General features: G+C 41.0%; 1 long non-coding RNA gene across 1 annotated transcript; it reads right to left on the reverse strand.

Annotated features, from left to right (window-relative positions):
- LOC146557492 (uncharacterized) lies at positions 1 to 27,910 on the reverse strand. The gene is made up of 3 exons (XR_014888476.1): positions 27,649 to 27,910; positions 26,269 to 26,395; positions 1 to 130 (listed from the first exon to the last, which is right to left on the reverse strand). It is a non-coding gene; the product is annotated as an uncharacterized LOC146557492 (long non-coding RNA).

The following is a 27,910-nucleotide window of genomic DNA, read 5'->3' on the forward strand; positions in this document are numbered from 1 at the left end:
GAAGCCAAGCAGGACGCCCGCCACTGGAAGACAGATGATTGGCTGTCGGGATCTCTCTAAGACTTGCTGATCATCACTCGGAGCACGCAGACTCTCTCTCGGGCCCCCCGGGGGATTGTGAGAACTCAGTCTACAAAGCGAGGGAAGGAGAGAGCAGTGAGAGTGAAGAGGAGGTCATTAGTAGCTGTAAAAATGAGGGCAGCACATATAACCATCTACAATCCCCAGCTACAAGACTATTCATGGTGTTCTTAATTATAACATTGTATATACATATTTTCTATTCACATTTCACAGTTCCAGGATGTGTGGTGGTGTTCATTATCCAGTGTTTGATCAACATACCCCTTGTTCAAATATGTATTTAAGCTACCATGGTCACATAAGAGGGCACAGTAATGAGCTTGTTCTATCAGAGCAGGGCAAGTGGCACCTTTTGTTGCTACAAAAATAAAACCATGTATGGTTCGGAGATGGTGGCCCTTAACAAAAGGACAGGAGACGGAGCTGGAGGTGGCAGACTGAGACACTTTGGACATGTGCAGAGGAGGGAGAGTGGAGACTGGACAAAGGAAGTTGAAGATGGAGCTGCCAGGCAGGAGGAAAAGAGGAAGACCTCAGAGACGATTCATGGGTGTCATGAGGGAGGACATGCAGAGGGTTGGTGTTACAGAGGGAGATGCCAAGGATAAGGTGAGATGGAGGCTGATGGAGCCGCTGTGACAATCCATAAAGGGAGGATGTGAGAGAAGAAGAATTCTGATGGCAGAATACAGTTTAACACGTCTGGCACATGTTATATGTCCAAACATCAATTTTTTCACATAGGCAGAAAGAGTTATATCGTTTAAGAAGAGACCAAATTTAGTGGTGATAGTATTGTTCTAGTATGATGACACCATGTCATAACTTATTACCATAATTACTCTCATATTGAACTGGAAATCATAGTTTTTATATCCTCTCATCTTCACTGCACATAAAGCAACACAATCACACTTCCAGCAAAGAGAAAACTTGTGCAAACATGCAACCTCCGCACAAAAAAGCCAAGTCAAGACTCTTGACCACTGCTGGTGAGTAAGCTTGCAGAAAGTGTGAGGAGAAAAAAAAGGAATTCATATTTGTGCAAGTTTATTTCAGTCACTGTATTCAATATTTATAATAACGTCTTTGCATCACCGCTTTTGTGCCTTTACTGTACAGAATGACTTTCCACTCTGCAGTCTGCAAAAGGGGAAACAAGTGGTGGTGAGTCATCTTTCAAATCGCTGCATAGAGCAGGCGTACCGTGGGGCTCGGTTTGAAGAGGGAGAGGTAAATTCAAGACATTTTATATTCTACTGGCCGTGGCTTTAAATTAAAAGAACATATGCACTGGCCTGCTGCAGAGGAATGCATTCAACCAACATACTGATGTGGAAAATTGGGTTGGTAGGGATTAAATGTGTCGTTTCACACTATTGGTCAAAATGTAATTTCGGTTACTGCTCCGCCCATGAAAAGTGACAAATTGAAATGCACTCTGTGCCCAAACAACAGGATTTAAAGAGGGGAGTGCATTTGTTTGTCATTTTTGGGTGTAACATGTTCAAAGGTTGAGTAACTGGACTAATCTTATTTTTTGTTGTTTATTCACAGTTTTCCTTAAAACGCATTTACTCAGCTGCATCATTTTAAATGTAAATTTAAATCCATTCCTTTTCCAGTGAGACCTCACAAAACTGCTCGGGCCAAAGTTGGAATAACTGACATCGGGTGGGAGTGGGCCTCCAAAATGTATTGAAAGGTGGGTTGGTTGTCACTGTGGGAACACTGCTTACACGCTGGCTCGGCAGTGGTGGAAAACAGATAACTGTGATGCCAGAAAGTGCATCTCTGGGGTTTAGCAGTAGTGGTATAGGTACTGATGTTTGATATGTGAGATGTAGATATTGTGGATATGATAATAGCTGTTGGAGAAGCAGCAGTAGGCCCCCTGATAGTCTACATGAGCTTTTCCAAAATAGAACAGAAGCAGATAAGATTACTAATCTCAGTAATAGCAGAAATGGCTTTTCTGTCCCCATGGAAACGGATGGGGGTCAGTTAGCCGCTGTCCCGGTGAGATCCCAAACAACAAAAATGGCTGAGACGAAGGGAGCATGGCACTCCTCGGAGAACACGCTGCTTTTCCAGCTGAGGAAGAAGAATTTTAAAGTGTCCCTCAGTTGTTGTTTTTTTGTTCTCACATTTACAGCTCCACCAGACATACTCTTTTTTCCCCCCACTGTACGAGACAAGACAAATGAAATTAACGAGCGCAGTGGGATAAATAGTGTCAAGATTGTGTCTCAAGTGTTGGACAGGTGTTTATGTGGTTTCCCCTTGTAGACGGAGACATGCTTCAGCTAATTTCAAATTGCTTTGAGTGATGAATTGAGCTCTGAATGTATACTGCCAGAACATGAATTGCCAACAGCTGTGAAGCAATTTAATATCGTGGAAATTAAAGACTAACCGATATAAAAGCTCTTAGAATCCTGTGGCGCTAATGTGGGAATGCGGTGAGTCAGAGGGGAATATTGTTCCCATAAAGAATTCAAGGACTCAATTATGCCTTTCAGATGCAGCTACCTCTACACCTCACTCATTCCGAGGGCACAAAGAAAAGGAAAGCAAGTAGAAAAGATGGAAAGTAATAGGAAGACAGCGTTACAAGGAGCGCTTGTAATAAATCATGAATAAAGAGAGGCAGAGCATGAAAGACAGGTTTTGGTGGTTGCAGAAATTTGTTTGTAATATTCTTTGACCTGGAATTAATCAGCGGGCGCTGTCATTAATTTTGATGGACAGTAGCGCATTGCACCGTCTCCATTGTTAGCTCAGGCCTGCAACCACCTCAATTACTGCTTGCTCAATCCAGCCGTGTCCATTTCATATGTCCTGAGCTTTTGTTATTCAGAGGAACATTTGATTTAGTGCCACGTTCAATTTTAACAGGGCAAACACTAAAAGTCACAATTACAAACACACTGCTGTCGTGAATCCTCTTTCGCTAAATTTGTTTTTGGCTTGCGGAGGTCAGTTTCATTTTGCCACTCAAAGGACACGGTATCTACATGCACAAGCCCTGAAGCCCTGATAATACTCAATAGAAATTACATTGATAGTGTTTTCCCATGCACAAAGGGATTTCTGTGAACACTCTATACACTTTGTTATGGTACCATATCAGCCCAAATAGAGCAACTTGCTTTCAGACTGCTGGTTTAGATGGGGTGGCCTAGTAGATTGGGAGGCCCTTGTCCAGTGGAACAAGCTCCCAGTTTGGCTTTGGGAGACAGGCACTGTCTCTACTTTTAAGATGAGGTTTAAAGTTTTCATTTTTGATAAAGCTTATATTTATGGCTGCACAAGATGACCCTGATCCATCCCTTAGATGTGCTGTAATAGGTCTAGGCTTCCTATGATGCAATGAGTTTTTCCTTTTCACTCACCATGTGTTTATACACCATTCGGCATTTAATCATTAATTATTATTAAATTGTGCATTTTGACCTGTCTCCCTCCCCTCACCCCCAGTGCATCGCAGCAGATGGATGCCCCTCCTCTGGTTCTATCAGAGGGTCCTTCCTGTTAAAGGGAGTCTTTGCTTTCCAGTATCTCAAAGCACTTTCTCTTTACTGTTTGTAGGGTCTTTAGCTCACAATATAAAGCTCCTCAAGATGACCATTGGTGTGATTTGGTGGGATATAAATAAAATTTAATTCAACTGCTGCTTTGATATGAAGAGGATTTTAGGAGGCGGATAGTCAAATATGCTTCCAATCCAGGAACAGATCCATTAATATCTCTTATGTTATCTGCAGTATTTGCCCAAAGAGCAGGGCTGATGAAGTTTGAACCAACTTGAGCATTTGAACACCCAAGCACTTTTGTGTTCGAAATACACCCGCTGCACTGCACAGTACTGAAGCTGCAGAGTGGAAGAGGCTGCCTGTTCCAATGCATTTTTTTGCCACAGCAATTTGCATAATTCTGAATAATGTTCCAAAAAAGTTTGCTTGGCAGAATAATGTGATTTGGCATTATTTATAAAGAAAATAGACTTTCTTTTGATACAGTCCCCATCAAATCATTCCATGTAATTATTAGCATAATATGGGAAGTCTTTAGTGAAATGCAGGGCAGCGCACAGCCAAGAATATGAGATTAAAGTTTCCAATAATTAATGGAACATGGGTTTAATATTTGCATGTGTTAAAATGCAGCAGATACATTATTTAGTTCATAATTATTATAAATTATGCATTAAATTAAAAAGTAAATGTAAATAAATACATTTGTTATGGTTCTTGATGTAAAAAAAATTAAAGAGTGGTTATAAATACTCTGATAATACTTATACTTAAAGTGTCGTTCCAACACTTTATTTTTAGAATTAGAGTGTCCAAACAGCTGAAAGCATTTTCCAGGTTTGCTGAGAATAATCGTTAGCTCTGGCCTGTCACTGAATTTAAAAATAGCCTCTAAAACACAAGAATCACAACTGACTTCTGTCATTTATGTCCAGAAGCAAGTTTGTCAAAGAATCACATTCTCTAACATGGTTTGTCACGTTTTTGACTGATTATACAAACAGCAGTGCTGAATGCTGTCCCAGTCAGTCCTCTAACATGGTGTGAATGGAAAATAAAGCTGAGTTCTTCTTTCACAGCCCCATTGGTGATAACTGCACAGCGTCTCCTCTCGGCTTAACTGTTTATCCTAGATAGATCAGCCTAAGTATTTGCACACACTCCTGGTTTATCTCACTTGTGCCATTGTGCATCCCGAAACGAATGAAAGCGTATGCTCGCACTAGCTAAAATGTCCAGTGAAACGAGTGCAGATGGGTGCAGTGTGGCACTAAGTCAAAGCAGAGGACAGAATAGCCACAAAGGAGACAAGTAATCAGAGTGGAGAAATGTCACTTTGGCTCTCGTCACCTTTTGCGTTGATTGGATGGAAACATAATTAAAGAAGACAGCTGTGCAATCAATAACAAATCCCTACATTCAGCCGCGGGCAGGACTGCGGACCAACCTCTCAGCATCATCTCTCTTTGTCAGTCACACACACACACACACACACACACACACACACACACACACACACACACACACACACACACCTCTTGGTGATGGACTTGGGAGTAGTGATTCGGAACGTGACCAAACGTGTCATGCAGCAGCAGCAGACATTATGTAAGAGAGTCATCCCTGCCTGGCTTACTCTTTCTCTCTCTCTCCCCCCTCCTCTCCCTCTTACTCATTGGCTTTCACCTCCAAAGGGTGGGAGTGAGGACTCAGCAAAAACAGCCAGAAAACACCCATGAACAGCTCATGTTGGATCTCAAAGCCTCCCACGTGCTCTCATCACCTCATGCTTTCATATGCTGTCGTGGCTCATATCAACACCTTGGCCAATTGGCTGAATCACAGTGTGAAAACTACAGGGAAGGAGAGGAGCTTGCCAGGAAGAAGGCACAACAGACATGTTGTGTAAAAACCGCAATGTTGAACCTGTGAGATTGCAAGTATTTATAAGTGTGACTTTTATTTTAGACTCGTTTTTTTTGACATTTTGAGAAAATTAACTAAACTGAAAAGGTCTTTTATTTATTTATTTATTTATTATTTGTCCCAAAATGCACATGCACACAACATGCAAAAGATCAATAAGCAATAACAACATAAATCATAAAGAAAGAACAGAGAGTGGGTAGGTAATGCACAAAGACTAATAAGATGCTATCATCTTCACACCACTAACCCTGCTACAGGAAGAGCCATGCTAGTGACTCTCTGGAGCCACAAACAGCAGTGCTTAGGCTTAAAAGCTCTAGTCAGCATCTTAAATAGTACTGCACTGGTGTTACACGTGTCTACATGTTGTAGCTGTCTGCCCCCGCTCAAAGGCGGTGTCAAAAAAATGTCAGCCAAAAACATAAGCTTCCCTTGATTATGTTTGTGCTGCTGTTGGTCTTTTCGCTGAGATTTTTTTTTGTCATGAAAAATGCAGAAATTATAATGAACAAAGAATTACTTTAAAAAGTAGTGAAAACTGAGTGTCATTAAGGTATTGTTTGTTTCTTCTTCCTCTCCTTCCTCTTTGGTTGTGCCCTTTCCTTTCCATATCAACATTCCAGCTAATCAGCATTTGGCTTCTTTAAGGACTCCATACAAGGGTACTCAGCCTCTGCATGAAGGTGCCACCATGACAGTGCAATAGCCTGTAGATGCCTGTAGTTCTTCATGCTATAGCTGTGTAGTGTCACTAGAGGGCAGTTTATTTTTTTAAATTTATTTTTGTTTTCTTGTTTGTTGGTTTGTTTTTATTTTGTTTTATTTTACGAGTTGGTTATTAGATGCTGCTCCAGCCAGCCAGAGAATCCCCCGCCGCCCTGCCCTCTCCTCCCTGCGCACCTCGCAAACGGAGGGCGCCCTTACTCCCAGCAAATGGGTGATAGAAAACCGATCGGTGCCTATGCCATTCCCAATATGCGCTGGCATGATGTCGGGGCAGCATGAGTACGAGCAATTTTTTATTTTTTATTTTTTTGGCCGATGCCCGTGATGCCGCCCCCCACCACGATGCCGTCCCGGGCAATCGCCCGTATCAAAAACCGCTACTGTCTACTGCTCAAATTACATTTCCCTTCATGATGCTATTTAAGGGATCTAAGACCTCATGGTAACAGTAGAGTGAAAGTCAGGAGATTGTTAAATTCATTATTTCTGTGTGTGCCATGGACATCTATACCAAGTTTCAGTTGTTTAGGTATTTTTGAAACTGAGAAATAGACTTTACCATGTCCAGAGCCATTGTTATTTTTTAAACCTTTAACTGAAATGTGAAGGTTTTAAGGATTATCAGGTCAGTGCTCAATGCTGCTGCTGTATCGCCTGATACCCCAAAAAATGCTGATAATTTTTTTTTTGCAAAATCCCAAAATATGCAATTTGTTCAAATCCATTGTGAGACTTTATTCATTTAGCCCGTGTTTTAGCCACCGGTTAACATACTGGACAGGCAAAACTGGAATCAGCACTCAGTTGGTGTGCCTTGTGCTTACACAAGCTTACTGCAATACAACCATCTCAGCATGCAAAGTGGGACAGAATATTTATTTTTTAATGCATTAAAGAACTAACGTATTAAATATCCAGCAGTGGAGGGGGCTGTATGTGAGAAGCACAGCTGAACTTGTGCAGATTTCCTTGGTTCCTTATTTTTTTGCTAAAACATGTAAGAAGATCTGATTTATTTTTATTTTTTTTTACCCAAATCTGCTTGTTGGCTTGTCTTGGATGGGTAAATGAAATCCCAGGCTATAATTCTGAGAGCAAGTCGCATTGGGTTCCCTTATCAATGTGTTTGTGGAGTCTACTGTACATCTGGGGTCCCCCCTGGGGTAAACAGTGGCTCTATAAGCTCCTTTAGCAGGAGATAATTCCATGAGTAGATTAGTTGGAGGTTTGAGGCCGGTTACACCCTCTGTCCTGCCTGTGTGCCCAACGGTCACTCATACTGTGGAATCAAAAACACTAAATCCCCGCTAGATCTAGGCTACAATGTCAGAGAGTGACAGTCGGATCCCCACCCCCGAGAACCGACACAGACACACTACTCAGAGACACAAATACACACTGAGATACGCTGATAAACACTGTTCCTACTGTAAGCTTTGTTGATAGCCAATATTTCATGGATACAACTTCTTCTGTCAGCTTTATGAACAGACTATGCAGGATCTCTTGGTTTGGGAGCAGCGCTGCAGAGTCCCACAGTCCGACAGTAAAATCTAACTTTGAAGAAAGCAGGAACTTAAAGGACTTGTGTGGTAAATTGTCCTCTTTTAGTCTTTTACTCTTATTAACAGGGTCTATTCAGCTTTATCTGTGTGTTCTCTTCCCTGACATTAGCCAAGGTCTAAATAATTAATGTATTGTAGGAGGTATCTTTTCATCTTTTCACTTGATGCATTTCTTTTGTGACCATCCTTTTTCACTCTGGCAGACTACTGCACACTATGTGCTTTTGGGAAGAATTCAAATCTTTTAAGTAGATTTATTTGATTATTATTTATTAAATTTTTTTTTTTTTTTTTTATTTTTTTAGAAAATTCCAAGCAGTTAATATTGAAATCATTGTCGAAGGTATAGAATGGACAATTGAAAAAAAACAAAAACTTTTTGGAAGGATTGTGCAGAAATGAGTTCTGAGATAACGTTAGCAAAAGATTTGTTAATTTATTACATTTGAACTGACCTAAATATTGGATTAAAATATAAAATGTTGAACAAAGTTTCTTTAACCTCTGGACTGGTTGCTTCACCTCCCAGAGGTTTCTTCCTGTTAAAGGGGAGTTTCGCCTTCCCACTGTCGCCAAACGCTTGCTCAGAGGGGGTCATCTGATTGTTTTCTCTGTATGTTTTAGGGTCTGTACATTACAGTATAAATCATCATGAAGCACTGTAGCTGTGCCTGCGTGTGTATCAACACAAATGTAAATGTTAATTTAGTTAACTATTAAATAATTAACTACACCAGAGTCATGTAATGTGTCAAAAATGTGTACACTTTTTTTTTCTATGGAGAAACAGTTTTTTTTGTGTGTCAAAATTGTTACAAAAAACCAAATAGTTTGTTTTGTTTGTGTTTTCTTGTTTCTTGGTTAACATGCAACAGCCATTCCCCATACTGGGAACACTATTTCCAACCATATGCAGTGCTATATAGCAGCCTCAGCACCAGGAAGACAATCCTTACCAACATCAGCATCTTGCAGCGCTGCAGATAATGAAAACAGCTGCTGATGTGCTGAAGCTCCCTGTTGTTATAGCGATTGCACTTTTAACAGTATTAAAAACAAACTGCGATTCAGCTCTTGCAGCAGCTACAATTGAACATTTCTGTAGACATCTAGCTGTTGTGACTATTCTATAAACTCCGATTCTTTTGTCCCCATGATAGAACAGAGAAAACCCGACTCATAGTGGTCAAAACATTTTATATTTCTTTTTATTCAATCATCTTCCAGAAGAGAGAGACCCCTGCACCGCCCAAACGCCAGTTGCAGGATCTCTAACATTAGAATCTCAACATGTGTCTTATATGGTGTTATTTCTGTACTTCAGACGTCACACAGTTTCGATACCAACATTCCTTATATGGCAAAGTTCCTCTTTTCTGTGTCTTATTTATTAATATGCCTGTGCACTAAAACTTCCTGTGCAGCTTGCAAGAACTTCCCCTTTCTAAGGTCTGTTGCCAGGGCAACCTGTCTAAACTTAATCTCATTCTGTCCGTTCCCCATATTCTGCAAAGTATATTTGCAATTTCTATTTAAATTTCTAATTTATAACTAAGTAAATGAGGGACATTTAAGAGGAGAAGGAATTGTTGTACTAAACTTTCTCTGCAGATTTGAAAACTTTGTGCCTCTGAAAAGAAATTCAGTTGACGGGTTTGAGGGCAATTGTATATTACAAACTGTAAGTAATAAGAGATAAGAAAAAAGTGTGTGTGTGTGTGTGTGTGTGTGTGTGTGTGTGTGTGTGTGTGTGTTTCTTTAACCCCAATCTTAAGCTTGTTATATCCTCCCCTTGTGTCATTTATACTAATAATTATTGGACTCTTTCAGCCATGGTGGAAATTATGTAAAAGTCACAATAGGCAGGTCAATTTACTTTTTAGTCCAGGCTACCAGCTGGGTGCTAAGAGCGGGCCACAAGTAAACAGGTAAGCAATTTCTACTGGCATTTTTATGATCTTACATACATCAACTTTATTCTGGAACGCTTGCTATTTGGCATACATGGCATATTTGTGCATTTTAAACTCACTTATGTAATAGAGTTGCTCACTCTAATCTTTCATACATGTAGAGGCCTGCAATTATAAATGCCCCGCCCCCTCTCCAAAAAAGTATTTTAAACCTCTCAAGATCTCATTACAAATGGAAACATATAAGCTTGTGCCTATTTTCATTATTTATATGCATCCATCCAGCCATTAGCTATACTCGCTTACCCTTTGGAGGGTTAGAAATGTCATTATACATTCATGAAGATAATCTGACTTTCAAATTGAAAGCAGAAATACAGCTACACACATCTGACATGGAGAGACAATCTAGTGGTGTGATACAGCCCCAATGCTCCCTCGCAGCTTGTGTTAAGCACAGTGTCCTTTCCAGTAAATCTGAGCACGGTGTGAGAGCAAGAGGAGAGTTGGTGGGCCGGGGCTGATAACATGTTGTGATTGGGTAATGGGCCTAATGTCCCATGCAGTGCTTATCCTGCCTCCCAGATGGATGATGAACTGGTGATGGGGGGGGATGCGTGGGTGGGAATGGGCTTCCTTTCCCCAGGGACTAAGAGAGGAGGAAAAACACTTGGATACTGTCTTGTTCATGAGGGCAGGAGAGAGGCATTGATGGAGATGCGATTTGTACAACGTTTAAAAGAAAAGTTTTTCAATAGAGCCGAAAACCCTCCGTGCTTTTCAAATGTGAGCAAAAATATGCCGTTGTGGAGGGCATTCTGTTTAGGCATTCTTACTCTGAGAATGAGTTGCTCATATTTCCACATATTGATTGAACTGTCACAGATCACAAATAGTTGAAACGACCCCTTTAAGAGTGAGAATTATTCTCCAATCAGGCCAACCATAAATAGACTCCCGCAGAGCCCCAGCGGAAAGCAGATTTGCGTGATTGCCCATGCACAGAGCCAAAACATTCAACAAGTACAAGAATTCTTTCTGAGTTTTGGTCCAGGAGGCATGGCGCCAGTGACTTGCTCCCTCTAAGGCCCAAGTCTATCATCTGCTGGGGATTTTGCTCCCTCGCCCAGAATTCAAACAAATCTGAGTGAATGAAAGGTGATAGTGGAAAGAGGGCAGAAGAGAGAGCAAAACAAGGACATGCCGGCACGCCTATTGTAAAAAGGTTTGAAGAATCTTGAACAAGTGTGTTAGAGCTTTGAGAATTCTGCACACACAAGAAGGTGCAGTTAAAAGCAAGGAGAGAGAGCAAGCGCAGAGGACTGAGTAGAAGTCAAAAGGAAGATGAAAGGGGTTTTCTTCTATCCCTCCATTGACCCTGGGGCTCGATTTATAGCTGTCACCTGCTGAGATGGGTATCCACCTAAAGGGCCACAGCTAAATGCATGACTACCGATGTGTGTGTGTGTGTGTGTGCCTGGGACAGGATGTGTTTGAATCTATTCAAAGAAAGCTAGATGAGTCGAGTGAGAGAGACATTCAAATTCACTGCACAACACTATAAACATGCATTATGTGACTATGCATGGGCAAAAACAGGCAGCTGTTCCAGCTTCTAACATGGTAGGGAAAAGAAGCCCACACTTTACTTCAGGCATTCAAGGAAAGTGCCTCTCAGGAGCTGATACTGCTAGTAAATGGAAAGACTGCCTTCACGCTTATGTGTGTGCTTGTGGAGGCGGTTGTGTGTGTGCGTCCGTATGAGCAGGAAAGAGCATTTAGCTACAGAATTAACTGCACATCGATGCACCTGGAGGCTTCTTAGTTTCTACTTTCACAGCTGGACAGAGGACGTGGTGAGTCCTTATGTGTCTAATGAAAACAGCAAAATCTGCAGACACACAAAGAGAGAAGCACATTGCCTCGCGCTACATCTACACACAGTTTTAGAGAATCTGCTCGACTATCAAAAGTGTTTTGCTGGAAAAAACATTCACATGGTGGAAGTTAATTAGGTTGCTTTATTCACTGAATTGTCTCTGCTTCTTTGCAGTTAATTGCTGATTTCGTTAGATAACTGTGTCTAAAGCCTTTGATGGAATAAGTTCTGCAAGACACTCCAACCCTGAAACATTGGAATTAAGCGTGAAAAGTACACAGTGTTAAACTGTTTTTCTCTGGCAAGTTTCACTATTATGCTTCCTTTTCTGCACAGGTACCAGTTGTGTTTGAATTGAATTCACTGTTGTAGATCAAGACGTGGCCCGTGGCTTTATTCCCAACTGGTTTGATCAGTATTTGCTTGACCCATAATTTGTTTGAATTTAGTGGCCTGTTTCACTTATACGTCTTAAATTAACAATGACTGTGTAAAAGATTTAAAAAAAAAAAGATGACAAATGTATCAAAATATCACCTGACTTTGCAGTCGTTGCAGCTTTAGTGTCTTTCAGCTCATTGTTTTGGTTACCTTTTGTTAGCCTTGTTTCTATTGGTTGCAGGTTGCTACTTAAGCATATAATCACTGATTAACAGAATACACAATCTCTACTCACCAGCCAGCAGACAGATGAACCATTAGTGGAGCACTTCTTCTTAAGAGTCAGATTTTCCTCAGAGGTAAGTGTAGATAAAAACAGAAATGAGAAGGTATAAATATTGGAGTTTCAAATACAAACATAATCAAAGAGAGCTATATGAGTCAGCTGATGAATGAGATCAATGTACTGTGACCTGGGGGACGTTCCGTCTGCATCTGATTAATTACGTATATAACATTTCTAACAATGTTAGAATTGTTACAGCCATTAATCAAATGGCTGTAATGCAAATGCAATGTAGTTATGCAATGTAATGTGAAAAATATTAATGAAAAGTACTATCCAATTCCAAGTGCATTTTTCCTTAGCTTTAGCATCTTTTAGCCAATCATTTTGTTCTTTGTGCACCTCAAATTTACTGCAAATTGGTTTTCCTTTCACAACATTCAGCTTGGTGTCCAGCTGCAGCAGCATGCAGTTTTATGCAGGAAAATGCTGATAATCAGTCGGCACAGAGAGAAACTGAGCACCTGTCTGGTAGTAAAACACTTAAAGTGGGGAAAATAATTATTTGACACCCCTCCCCCACTGAATTTGTAGGTTTGCTCTCTTCCAAAGAAAGGAACAGTCTCTAATTCTTATTGTAGTTTCATTTTAATGGAGAGAGACAAAATATCGACCAAAAATCCAGAAAGACCACATTACATTAAAGTTATGTTTTGCTTGGGGATCACATATTTCCTTTGCCTAATGACCTGCAAATCAATGTATAACTTGGGGGAGGAATCATTGTTAGCAAGCACAGCGGTCAGACATTTCTTGTAGTTGGTCACCAGGTTCATTCATTTCATTCATTTATTCATTTTCAGGCACAACAAATACCTATACTGAACATAAAATACACAAAACAAAAAACAAAACTTGCCTGAAAAAGGAGTGGGACGAAGAAAACTTATTAAATCCCACCCCTATACTCACTCATCAACAAAAAAAAAACAATAAACTTCCCGCAGCTACGCCCATCATTGCATACAGACCCATCAACAGCCCCGGGCAGATACAAGCATCTAAGCGGCAGCTCGCAACCAATAATTAGAGCCTTCATAACTGAATACAGAATATATAAATTATAAATTTACAGAACTCTTTAAATCTAAATCTACATTTCTTGGCTGCTCCAGCTTCCTCCACCTTTCCTATAGGATTGAACCACTGAAATAAGCTTTACATTGTCATGTTAGAAAACCCATCCATGACCCATTTTCAGTGTTCTGGCTGAGAAAAGGAGTTTCTCATCCAAGATTTTAGAGTACATGGCCTCTTCCTCTGGTCCCTCAGTGCAGTGAAGTCATCCTATACCTTCAGCAGAAAAACAGCCCGACAGCATGTTTCCACCTCCATCCTTGACTGTGACAATGGTGTTCTTTGGGTCATACACAGTATTTCTCTTACTCTAAAAACAGCGGGTTGAGATGAAGCCAAAGAGCTCAGTTTTGGTTTCATGTGACCACAGCACTTTTTCCAAAGCCTTCTCTGAATTATTTGGAAAGCTGAAGACTTGTACATGCAAGAATGCATGCAATGCAGAATGCGAACGACTGATCGTCCTTTGATATGTCTTTCAGTTCTGAATAATTACACCAACAGGTGTCACCTTGTTACGAAACTTGTGACTGATGGTCTAGTTGCCCATTCCAGCCTTGTGGAGGTCTGTCCTTTGACAGCTCTTTTTGTCTTGCCCACAGTGGTGGAGAAGCTGGACAGGTGTGCTTTAAATGCATAATGAGTTGAGATCAGGAGTATCTGTAATTGATTGACTGTAATTTGTGTGCCACGTGGATACTGGATATGAAAATGGTCAGTGTTTGCTGAACGTAGACAATCACTAGCCACTTCATTAGACACACCTTGCTATTACCAGATTGAACCTGACATGGTCCAGGCAGGCCTGATTTTCTTGCCCTCTATTGCTCTCATCCTCTCTCTGTACTCTCAGGTGGAGTATTGGGCTGGTGCTGCTGTGGGCTCTGTCCACAGACAGTCTGGTGGATTCTTCACCTATTCGCGCCTCATTTAAGATCATGCCATGGTGTGGTCTTCTGCTGTTGTAGCTGCTTCAAGATTCAATGTGTTGTGCATTCAAAGATGCTCTTCTGCATACCTTGGTTCTAACTTAATAGTTCTTTGAAGTATTTGAGCTTCTCTTTGTTTCTGTCAGATCAAAGCAATCAGGCCATCCTCCTCATCCGCATCTATAAGACATTTTCACCCAGCACATCAACAGTTTCTGGTACCAACAACCATGCAACGTTCAAAGTTACTTAAATCACCTTTCTTCCCCAGAGATATATCACCAGGTAGTTGTACTAAGTAGTATACAATATGTTCAAGTATATTTCTGTGTATTTGAATCTTTTTATGCCATTCAAATAAACAAAGGATGAGTTTCGTTCCCCGCTGTGCTGGATTTTCCCTCACCGTCACTCTCACGGGTAGAAAACTCACTTTAAACCTGAGAATAAAAGTGAAATGGGAGCAACGCATGCTGATATTTTATGTACTGTTACACTGCATTCTGTTTTATTTAATTTTGATCTTTTTGCTTTGTTTCCTTTATCAAACCCTTGAGGTTTTCCCTATTTCCTCCTCTTCCCGTACTACACATCTCTCCTTTCTGTGAGGATGCTGAAGCTTCATGTCCGTTTCCTGATGCACAAAACACTCTTGAAGGTCCCCACCCCCCACCCCACAAACAATTCAGCTCTAATGGAAATCTTCAATATTGCATGTAGAAGCCCTCTGGGTGCTGTTGATGGCGTGTAGTTAGAGATTGGTATACAGGAGAGATGGTCAGCTGGAGGAAAGGCAGAAGCTTGCTAAAGTGCAAATAAATGAAAAAACAAGTTGGAAAAGGGGTAAACGTGTGTGTGTGTGTGTGTGTGTGTGTGTGTGTGTGTGTGTGTGTGTGTGTGTGTGTTATATGTGTACATTTATATCTAAATCCATAATTAAAGCCAGCATGACAGGAAGAATAGATGTGACAAGAATGAAATATTTTTGTGAAGCCAGCATGAAAATCTAATAACTGCAGATTAATTTTTAAAAACAAATCCACAAATTAAAAAATAAATAAAATGAACAAACGATGAGCTTTCAATGGCCTTTGTAAAAAAGACTTCACATGCACGGATGGGGCAACAACAAGTGAGCTCCATCCATGTCAAACTCGTTTCTATTTCTTAAAAAAAATAGAAACAAATCACCAAAAAGTGTGACGATTGTTGTTTTTCTCCTTCATAAATATTTTGGATCCTTTGCACAAACAGTCATGTGGTATTCATCCAGTCATATTTAATTCATCCCTCTGTAAGTTTTTCAACTGTAAGCCGGTCCTTTGCATGAAAAGCCTTTAGCTCTGTGAATGTGGCCTTGTTTTTCTTTTACAGTCCACGTCCAGCAGGTGAAAGCAACAGCCGGAGGGAATCCTGTTTACTCCCGCTCTATCGCTCTGAAACTGGCTGCATACGGATGCGACTGGATTATGCACAGTATCTTTTTCACACAGCTCTGAGCGACGAAAGACAGGAATAGAGATCTTTGGCATGAAAGGACTTTATCTTTGTTTGTGGCTCTGCAAAGAAGCCGAGTGTACCGCTGTGTTGTTTTGTGGCCTCACCCTTGAAGCTACACAGTCATCTTAAATCCCTGAGAATGGAGACGTCTCAGGTGATGCGATGCGAGCCTTAAATAATATGTCACTTTTTAGATGGAAAGGTTAAATAGGATTTGGTGACCCTTGAACTCTAAGTTTGTGCAACCGCAGTGCCTATTGGCTGGGCTCTCTCAAGCTGTGACAGCAGACCTTGGGCACGCAGCAGAGCTCTTAACCGCTCCCCGATAAACACTCACAGCTCTTGCTCTTTTGCCAGTTCATCTGCCTCTCTTCCCTTTTATCCACCTCTTCCGGACTCTCTCACATCTTTCCATTTATCCCCCCTGGCCCTCCCCTTGACAACCTCTGGCCTCATTATGGGAAAGCTTCAGCGTGCACAATGGTGCATTCTCACAAACAGCAGTGGAGTCTAAGCGTCAAAGTGCATCATAATAGAGAGAGACAAAACAGGAAAATGAGAGTGGGTGAATAAGAGTGTGAGAGAGAGAGGTCTGAGGCACTGGGGCTGCTTCAGTGCAACAAGCCCTAGGGAGAGACCTATTTCCTCCCATTAACGACTATTTGCTGTGATCCAATATTTGAAAGGTACTGCAGGAAAAACACATCTACTATAATTCAGCTCAGCTTTCTGGTAAAAATGTCTTTTACAGTGTTTTAAAGCAAAACACAACAAGTTAAAGGCAATATTACTCAGGAGCTTGTGTTTGAAGTAAAAAGAGCCATACGAGGGTTTGGTACACATGGAGAATGCATTTGGCTTGGAGACATAAAATTTGCCTTTCTACACACTGACTGTGAACAACGGGCCTTGGTCTTGCATGTTTTTGCATAACTGTGAGGGCCTTGGAGCTGAAGCACCTGAATAAAATTCAGCACTTATTCATTTTATGTGTGCTGAAATGAGCGTTGCAATCTAATCTCAAAACCGCTTTATTTTAGGAGACATTTTAATGCCTTAGTTGAGTGATGCTCTCCAATGTGCACCAGGGCAGTGAGAATTAGCAGCTCTAAGTGATTTGCTGGTCATTTTACATTCCTATGGCTGCAAATTGGGTGGTGATCAAAAGATAAGACAGTGTGAGCAAATGGCAGAAATGAGCTTTTCATGTAATGTGAGAAGGGCTCCGACTAGAGCCCCTACTCCTAAACACTGAAGGGAGGAGACTCTGGGAAAGGGTAAGTCTGGGCATCCCTGCTTTTTGACTGCTTCCCTCACAACGTAGATCATCACAGCATAGTTTAAATCGTATTTATTTAATAAAAATACAGGAGCAGTGTGTGAAAAAGTGATTACACCTCATTAATCGGTAGCTTGTACCACCTGTAGCAGCAATAACTTCAAGTAATTGTATTGTTTTTGATTTTATCAGTCTCTCACATCATTGTGGAGGAATTTTGGACCACTCTTCTTTACAAAGTTACTTCAGTTATAAAAGCCAATAAAGCTCCAATAAGGTCCCAGCAGAGCATTTCAATCAGGTTGAGGTCTGGACTGACAGCACCTTGATTCTTTTCTTTTTCAGCTATTCTGTTAGAGATTTGCTGCTGTGCGTTGCCCTGCTCCACATCTCAATTTCAGGTCAAGTTTTAGCTGTCAGATACATCCACCTCAAGAATACTTTGGTATTCATGGTCGACTCAATTGCTGCAAAGTGCTCAAGCAAGCCCAAAAGCTCAGCCCTCCACCACCGTGCTTCACAGCTGGTATGAGGTGTTTGCGCTCATATGCCGGGTTTTGTTGCACTGTGTATTATAATATTTCTCACTGTAGAATGATGGACTTCAGATCGTTTGGAAATGGCTTTATAGGCCTTTCCAGACAGATAGGCAGCAACAAGTGCTTCCTAAAGAGCTTTTTGCTTTTATGCTAACATACACCTAAATCCTAAAGACCAGCAAACTGCCAAACCTTGGTTTTATAGCGGTGCTCACACTTGCTGATGATCTTTTAATCAAGTATATTTGATTATCAGTACTTGGCTCTTACTCTGCTACTACTGCTGCCCTCCTGATTCCCATGGAAGAAGAAAGCACGTACTCAGTTTTTCATACACTGCTTTGTATGAAAGAAGTCAGGATGGTGAACCTGATAAGGACCTGATCATTTTTTCTTATTAGGTCCTAATTTGAATAACCTTGAAATTGAAAGAGAGCACAGGTTTTTTTTTTCTTCATGTGACTATAGGTGCGTTTGCTGGAATAGGCAACTTTGGTCCAGTAAGCATGTGGAAAGGTGTGACAGTAAAAAAGTAGCATAACAATGCTAATATTCTCAAAAGAACATCTTTCCAGTGTTAGCAGGCAACAAGATACTAACAGCACCATCTTATTTTTGTGTGTTAGCTTATATTTGTTAATCAGCATTAAACCCATTTTCATTACACTGGAAGTTGGTCATAAACCAAGTTTAGCAATTATCACATGTACCATTTTAAAGATTATATGCTTGTCATATGTAACAGATTTCATGACAATCCATTAAGCAGCTGCTGAGATATTTCAGTCTGATGGATTTACTGACTTTGATATCCTTTCAACGATGCTAGCATGCTGAAAATCAGTGCTTTGTGATACAGGAGAATAAACCGACCATGTTGTTGAAATGTGTAACTACTTTTTTTTTTTTCTTTTTTCGCCTAACCGTTCAAAGATTATAAGCATGAATTATCCCTGAGAGATGCTGAACTAGGAATACTGGACTGACCAGTTGTCTTAGCTCAGCACATCAGCCCTGCGGAAACTCAAAAAAATGCAGCAAGGCAGAAAGAAAGACATACATATGGAAATGCTGCGTACTAAATCTCCCTCTGTATTCATTAGATAGTGTTTCAAACCATCTGAGAGATGCCAAAGCATTTCTTACATTTTTCTGTAATTAGCTGATTACTTCAATTCTGGGATGCGCTCGACTTCTTATTTATTGACAGAATAACTTTACATTGTCTAACACACCGTCTACTCAGCCATCAGCACAGCCACAGAGGTACGAAAGGCAAGCATCCAGACGAGGGGGTTGGCCTGCCAGTCATCCACACAGACATCTAGCCAGACAGGCAGACTTCCATTATGTTTTGGGCCGCGAGTGCTGATTGCTTGCCGCCGCTGCCTATGTCAGGATTAGCCATTGTGGCCAGAGCAGAGTGGATGGGCTCGGAGCCTGAGATGATGCTAAAAACCCTCTCTGTAAGTAACAAGGGGCTGGAGTGTATTCACTGTGGACCGAATAAACATTTACCCAAGATATGCACCAACATCTTTGCTGGCACGTAACCCCACAGGCAAGCAATGGAAATCTCACACATTCAAAATGAAATTAAACATTACATTAACCCACGCACGCACGCGCACACACACACACACACACACACATATGCACACGCACACACACACGCACACACACACACACACACACACACACGCACACACACACACACACACGCACACACACACACACACACGCACACACACACACAAACAAAGTGAAACATTACATTGGAAAACAAACAGGCTGCTTTTTCTCATCCCTCCTCCCCCATCCGCCCTTATTTTTTCTCTTTCCCCAGAAAAGTGGCAGGCAGGCAGGCAGTAGGGCTGGACTCACACCCCGTCAGAGTGGTCAGCAGTAAAAGGATTAGCTGGGAGAGAGAGCGTGACGACAGGCCAGTTTTCTGCCGTGCTCTGTCATTGTTGAAAAACATTACACACTCAAAATGGAGCAGCAAGCCAAGCTGCTGTCGACTTAATTACTCCAAGAGCACTTTGTGGCTGTGGCACATTTAATAATTTCTTCCCCTTCTCACCCCACTCTTTCTGCCCACTGGCTTGGGAGAAAAAAAAACCCCAACATCCAATGCCGGAGCTCATGTACCGACTCCTGATTTAACCACTGCACCCCTTTAGCTCCACGTGATTTGTTTCTCTTCCCTTTGTTTGCCTTCTGCTGCAAATTTGTTGCTCCGTCAAACAGTGGGTTGTATGGGTGAGGTATGCAGACATAGAAATGTATTACAGCAGGAATAAAAACAAAACAAAACACCACATTAAAAACAGAGAGAAGGTTCATACTTGAATGCGACAGGCAAGCCCACCTTTACTTACTCACACACCAGACCCATTAGAAATCCCTTGGAGCAGCCAGATTTTCCCTTTAAAAAAATAATGCATTTTTTATTTCAGGAACAAGCTCAAACCCAGAGCAGTCCTACTTCTCTTTACTACACACCATGATGCACTTTTCCCCAATGCATGTCAAGTTCAATTAGCTCCAAGATCAAATATTATGACGCGCAAACTGTTGCGCTGGCAGCTGCACACAGACCTCCCCCCATGGTTGGGTGCTTTCTACACTTAACTTTCTCAGCAGCATCACTCAAGGCCATAGGACTTGACTCTATGAATTATGCATAGGCTCATATTCAGCTACAGAATATAAGCTAAAACTGTCATGAGCATCTGTGACCAATGAGGATCTGGAGTGGTTATAGAGCACTTCATAGTCCCAAAGGGTGAGGGGTCAAAAGATTCAAGTGCAGGTACATTGTATTGCCAGTAAATGTTAGTGATAGGCAAGATGCAAGTCCTCAGGGAGGAGGAGGGGGAGGAGGAGGAGGAAAGAAGATTTTAGGGTGAGGAGTGTTGACAGCCCTGCAGAAAAGGAAACAAAGGACAAGTAAAGAAGGAAAGTTCTGCACAGGGAGGAATAATAGGAGGAGACAAAGACAGAGAACATTAGTGACGTTAAAGGAGGGGCAGAGAGTCTTTAGCACAGTCACGCAAGTAGGAATTAAAATGTCAACTCAAAAACACCAGGGGGTGTGTGCACAGCGTAGGACAGAATCACGACTCTATCTCTGTGCGGCTGGATCAAACGTACCGCGTATATGCACGAGCACACATGCAGAGGGTTGTCAGGCTATGTTAGCTGTCCAGCGCCTCATTCGGATCATGCAGATAGACTACATATACGCTCATTAGCCCTCAAGAACTGATATGGCTGCAAATCTTTTAACATGATGTGATGTTCTTTCAAAAATACCCCATTTAAGCGCAGACTTTTCCACTTTGCTTTCTCATTTATTTCTTGTGGTGGTATTAAATTGCAGTTACAGATCGCCGTGCAACAGTTTCCCACTGAAACTGATCGAAATGAATTTCGTCTGGCCAAGGTTTGGCGTCTTGAGTATTAAATGGCTGAGGGAACACAACCCCCCCCCCCCCTTTCCCATAAGGCAGCACAGCGGGGCACATATGGTAAGGTAGATTTATCTCATTCTAAGAAGTGCATTTATCTACTTTAGAAGTCTCTCTGGATGAGATAAATGATAGCACCTGCGGCCACCAGGGAAATTAAATAGATTATTTTCTTAGTGCACCACCATACAGATGGCACAGGAGCCTCAACTTCCAATTCTGTATTCATGCAATCAAGTAGTGGATTACAAGATTGATTTTCTTTTTCTTCTTTTTTTTTTGCCTTTGCTTAACACGGTCCAGCTACCATGTGTCAGAGCTTATACAGTGACAGTGCAGGCACCATGAGTACAACCATGCACTATAAGCTTGCCTGCAACACTCAAACGCTATGCTGTATTTATTCCACTGCTTTCCCCCACTTTTTCATATCTGTCCCTTTGGCGTTAGATCGTGGCAGAGTCACGCACCAGTTCTAGCAACAGACTTAACAGGTTCACAGGGCCAAAGAAAAATGTGTGAAAAAGCAGGTGAGTGGCAAGAAGCCTTGAGAGTGTGAGGTGCAAATTAGGCCGAAGGGAGCACAGATTGTCGAACTGCACAAACAGCCAAATGTGAAGATCTGAAATCAAGCGCTCAAAAATTACATTTGTGAGTAAGCGACTTACAGGCTGCAGCAATATTAATAAATGCATACACTGGCTCTCTCTCACACACACACACACACACACACACACACACACACACACACACACACACACACACACAGAGGATTGAGTGAAGTGGAACTACAAACCAGACCAAAGAGGAATGAAAACAGATGCAAACCTCTAAGAAACATGCGTTTTACCATCGTCAGCTTCCTCAGACCAGTTTAAATATTTTTGCCAAGATTAATATTATGTGCACTGATTTGCTCATTTGGGGTAAAAACAGCTTGGAAACGCAAAACTGACGAGGAAGTAAGCAATGAGTGATTAGAGATGACAGTCTGAGACTGGCACAATTATTGGCTGTTTGGTTGACACATGCACGATAATTTATCAGAAAACAGAAAAAAGAGAGCGGGTTCTTCTACATTTCCCTCTTGTCCTTGAATTTAAAACACACATTCACGTAATAGATGTTTGCTGCGGGAATTATTAAAGTGCCACTGCTATAATTTGTGCGTCATCTCCCTGTGCGTCACTACACAAGGAACCTGCCGTTTATATGCTGGTATTAAGTGTCATTGTTTTGCTAAGAGTCGCACCTGACACTCATCTGACAGTCTAGTGGTTCAGGGAATCACTAGACGGATTGTGCAGTTTGTGTTTGGCATAAAAATGTGTACTGTGGCTAGATCCTTAGATAACTACCACATTCGACAAAGCTTGTTTAATGTGTGTGTGTGTGTGTGTGTATTGTGCTCAAATAATATGTTTGGCATTAGCGTTAGTGGCTTCAGTAAAATGAGTTCCCTGGATGCTCTTAATGCCTTTTTTAATATTATTGAATTCAGCTCTTGCCATAATATTCTGCTGCCAACTGCAGTATTATTTTTGGAGTCTTTTGCGAATGCAACTAGTCTAAACTGCACGTCTCATTTTTAGGTGTAACGTCTGTGGGTAAGGTGTACAGAACCACCTTTTAAGCTTCCACATTCATATTTCCTTTGGCCTGCTTGAAACTACTATTTGGAGACTTGAATCTGATTGCCACACAGGTCATTGCGGTTTGTGTTATCAGGTGGGGAGTAGTGGGAAAACATCTCTGATTGTTCACAGTCATGACACCATTCTCAGAATGTTCTTACTTAGGTCACACAGCAGGTGGGAAAGTGTTGTAGTGAAGTGCTGTGAATCACAGATCGAGGTTTGACTTGGTGTGAAACCAACTGGGAATGGTGTCAGTGTAAGTTGTTGGTTCAGGTTACCTACTCAGACGGCACAAATGCCTCTGCACTTAAAACACTATCTGATCAGACATGTCTGCAAAGACCACATTAAATGTGAAACTCCACCAGCCAGTCTTTTTTAGGATTTGCATTGTATGTGTAGCCTGTTTCTCGTGGAATTAAATTCTACTGTTTGGTCAAAGCCGCTGGCATCAGAAAATTACACACACAGTGTCCTTGATCATTAGTGCTGACACAGTAGGGCCAGGTAATAGTGAGACAGGTTAGGGGTTAGGTGTTGAAAGAATTCTCATTCCCAATTAGTAACATAAACACACAGGATAAGCATCTTGTTTCAACATGCAGGGTCAAACCAACCCTTTCCCTAAACCTAGTGAAACAATTTTTGGTGCAACAACATACAAAAAAAGAACAAAAAAGAGAGAAAGAAATCGAGTTGAAACAAGGAAAAAAAGTGGGAAAAAAAAAAACATAGATCACAAACAGGACGTGAACCACGGTCTCCAGTGAACCCGTGACCTTCTCCAACCTCATTATACAGACTTTTTCACTCTTCAAAAGAAGGCTGTTATCGCTCTGCATCTAAAAATGCAAAATGCTATAGCCACTGCATCAAGGCACTGATGCAGAAGGGCACCCAGTGCACATCGCTGAGACGCCAGCAGGTTGTAAGCACTTCCCCACTGTCTTCTTTCATCATGTCACATTAAAAAACATTTCATGTTATAAAAATTATCATATATGAACACAATGGATGTATCGAATAAAGCTAAAAGCAAGCATCACTATGAGTTTAATATGGAAGAAGAATGTTGAAAAGACAAATATCACATTAAGGAAGAGTCTTCTTTGTTGCCAGCTGTGCTAATTATTTCATCTTTCTTCACACTTGGATTCAAGTCAACCTACATTAAGTAAACATTAACATTGTTCTGTTGTCATTCCAACTTAGTGAACTTTGTTTAAACCCAGAGAAATCTATGAAAATATTCAATAAAAAAGTCCACTTGTACTCATGCCACCATACAGTACAGTGCATATAATATTATTAGACACAACAGTAATGCTCAACGCTCTCACCCTCTTAATAGTTTTGGTCTAATTGTTTTGGACCTTGACAGCCTTGAAAGCATTGATCTAGCCCACATTTAAATTTGCAGGTAGCTTCAGCACTGGCAGGTGACTCATTAAATCTTAAGTTAGCGTCTCGACCACTCTGGAACAATCTGGCAGCCACCAGTCAGTAGGGAAAAACCTGCTAAAAACCACACCCTGCTACCACAGCTGACTTTTCTGCAAACATTTGCAAAATACTAGTGAAGCTATGAAAAGCGCAAGCCAAACCTATTCCTTCAAAGTTAAAATTGTGCCTATTGAAATGCAACTTTTACTTGGAAGGTGCATTTTGTCAAGTTTCAGTCCATCTCATAGACTAAATGGCGAGCATTTGGTGGCTTTCATGCAAACTACAGGCAGCCCCAGGAATCTGCTAACACCAAAAAAAACTATTGCAGCGAGGTTTTTTGTGCAGCACCATCTTTGCGACTGACTAGCCTGCAGTCTCCAACAACTGCAGGCTAGTCAAGCTCCTTTGACCACTTTTCAACTGGTTGTAGAATAAATATTTTCCCATGTGACCAACCAGGCTTGTGTGAACAAGGTCTTCTTTGACAATTCTTACTTTCATTATAATGAACCTATATAATATTACATAAGTACTAATATTACTGAGTACTGTGACTACATTATTAGCACAGTAACTCATAAATGAACATGATGTCTGCCTGAATTATGCAAATTCTCATTTGCAACTACTATGACTGACTTGACAAAACTCTTTGTTTTGTTCTCATTTGATGTTGTGATCCCAGGCAGGAAGAAAAATATAATAATTCATTCTATTGTTAGTATAGCAAAACAATGCAAACAAGCAGGTGCTTATTCTTGGCTTCTATTATAACAATTCAGAAAAATTCAGAATAAACTACAGAAGTCATGCTTTCTTCTATATGTTTTCCAAAGACAATAATAGAATTCCACTTTCCCACACTGGTTTTGATGTTATTAATGAGGAAAAAGATTTCAAGACATATTTTCCCCAAATGTTCATTTTTTTCTGACTTTTAGAGCAGTGTGTACGTCTGTGTCACTATGGCTTCGTGTGCTACATTTGTACTGCAGTGCCTGCTTTTACTGCTGTTTTCATATGGATGGTACATGGACGTTCATATGTTTACATACAACATGCGTGTTTTTTTCGTCAGTATTTCAGTGTTTTTGCCCTGTTGGAGTGCTCTCTTCAACTCGGCACCACTATCATTTAGCCTGTATGCTTTCTTTGAAGTAAACCTCAAAGACCAGCATCAAAGCTTCATTTCTTACAAGAGAGCATGTTGCCTCCTCATGTGAGGAAAATATCAATAAGACTCTTCCCCTGCTATTATGATTTAATGGCTATGTTATTGAATGAGTGGAGTTGAAGAATTTATAATTAGTTTTCCTGGGGAAAATCATTACAATTTGATTAGCTCAACCCTAGTGTTTTACTGCAGTGCATATTTTGCATACTAAGTAGATTGTGTATTTGAAAAGGTTGTTTGTCGTGGTGTGTGTGTATGCAGGGTGGGGGTTAGGGTAAGGTGCAGTTGTGTGCACCAAGTTGTTGCGTTTGGGTTTTTGGATTTAAGCCTAGATCTGTGCACAAAACCAAAGCTGTCTGTGTGTGTGTGTGTGTGTTAGAAAATATGAACAAATAAAGTTGTTTTGCACAGATTTATTGTTAGTGTGCTGCTTTTTAAAACAAAATGTTGCACTAAAACCCCATTTAAAGGTTGCGATGTGTATAATGTCTGAATGTGGTCTTGCAAAATAAAATGTTGTGCAAGTATTCCTTCGTCTGCTCTCATCAACTCTAAATACGTGAGGTGAAGCCACGAGAATTAAATAAATAGTGTGCAAATAATTCTTTTCCATCTGTCCTTACCTGCTGGATTCTTTTATTATTTGACTGTGAAAATCTAGTTAAATACCACTGGTACTCCTGAGTAACTCAAAGTAATGTCAAACAAACCCATGAGAAGAAGTAGAGTAGTGTGAAGAGAATAAAAAGTTTAGTACTTATCATGTGAAAACGCAGTTTTACCATGTTTACCATGGAGCCATTCCAGGCATAAAAACTGAGTCTTCATTACTCCCATTCTGTGAGAGAAGCTCACCTGTCAGTTGGGCAGTGATGTGTCAGGACTGCTGGATGGTGTCGACAGCCTCTGTAACGTAGCTTCCACTGGACTGTGTCACTTACCATCCCAGCGGAATATAAGTGAGAGAGAGAGAGCTAATTGGCTGAAAAATGAAGTGAAAACAAAAGGAGGAGTCTGGATCATTTAAAGAAGTAAGAAACCCCCCCCCCCCCCCCCCCCACACACGACTGAACCAACTCGTATTAGCTTAGTTTGAATCATCAAAGTATGATGAGGTAAAAATGAGGTAAAAAATACACTTCTGCAAGTTTGTGAATGGCAACCTGACACTGGATGCAAGTGTTATGCTGGGTGATTTTGGGGATTGACGGGTTCTACTTGCACCTCCTTCTCACAGCATGGTGAGTCTGAGCCACCATGCTGTGAAAGCTGCCACTTCCCTGACTGTCTCTCACTGCCTGAAGAGATCAAACCCAAGCAGATATGCAGATGGATGTCACTGCCCAGTGAGCGCTCCAGTAGACCTGTTGGAAATAAATTACTGCGTGATGATGATACACTGTTGGATACTAACTAATCTCAAATCAGACTCAAATCAAAGGGGGAAAACTGATCCTACTGTCTATAACAGATGATATGCGTATGACTGAAAGTATATCAAAGCATGTGATCAAGCTGCTATTCAATATTTTATCCAATATTTATTTATTTTTCTGTGTTGTGGCTATTTTTTATGTACAGTGAGAGAAATGATTACTTCATCCCCAGCAGAATTTATAAGATTGCTCACTTCCAAAGAAATGAACAGTCTCTATGGTAGTTTCATTTTAACGAGAGAGACAATATCAATCACAAATTCTGAAAGAATACATTACATAAAAGTTACAAATTGCAGGTCACTGAATGAAAAAAGTAATTGATCCTCAAGCAAAGCATGGCTTAGTGCGTGGTTTGCAAGCTACTCTTTGCATAAACTCCAAATCCTTTAGGTTTCTTGGCTGCCGCTTGCTAACTCAAAGCTTCTGCTCCCTCCACAGATTTCAAGGTATGAGCATCTCAAACTAACTAGGCTACTTCATGACATTAATGTGCTTCTTTTTTAGCCACTTCTGTGTTGCTTTGGTATGTTTTGGCTCAGTGTCATGCTGGAAGACCCAACCATGACCCATTTTCTGTGTTTTGGCTGACAGAAGGAGCTTTTGGTCCAAGATTTTACAGTACATGGCCTCTTCCACTGGTCCCTCAATGTGGTGAAGTTGTCCTGTACCCTTAGCAGAAAAACGGCCCCAAAGCATAACGTTTCCTGTTGATTGTTCCAGCTGCCATCAGATCAATAACAAGCTCCTCCTATGTAGTTTTGAGCTGAACCGCCACCTTTCTCATGATCTTTCTTACCTCATGAAGCAAGATCTTGCACAGTACTCCAGACCAAGGGTGATTGGTGGTCATTTTATATTTCTTCCATTTCTGAACAAACGCAAGTTTGCTGCCGATGGTCTTGTAGTCCATTCCAGCCTTGTGCAGGTCTACAGTCTTGACGCTCTTTCCCAGCTCTTAGAGCTTGTCTGTGTAGAAATGTGAATGCCTGTCTGTGCACAGGTGCGCATTATACACAGTTGATTTCAGGAGTATCTGTCATTGGCTGATTGAATATAAT

Source organism: Mchenga conophoros, linkage group LG15, assembly GCF_057382185.1.
Source record: "Mchenga conophoros isolate Kocher_MC1m ecotype Shallow Benthic linkage group LG15, M_conophoros_male_GT1.1, whole genome shotgun sequence".
NCBI classification, from domain to species: Eukaryota; Metazoa; Chordata; class Actinopteri; order Cichliformes; family Cichlidae; genus Mchenga; species Mchenga conophoros.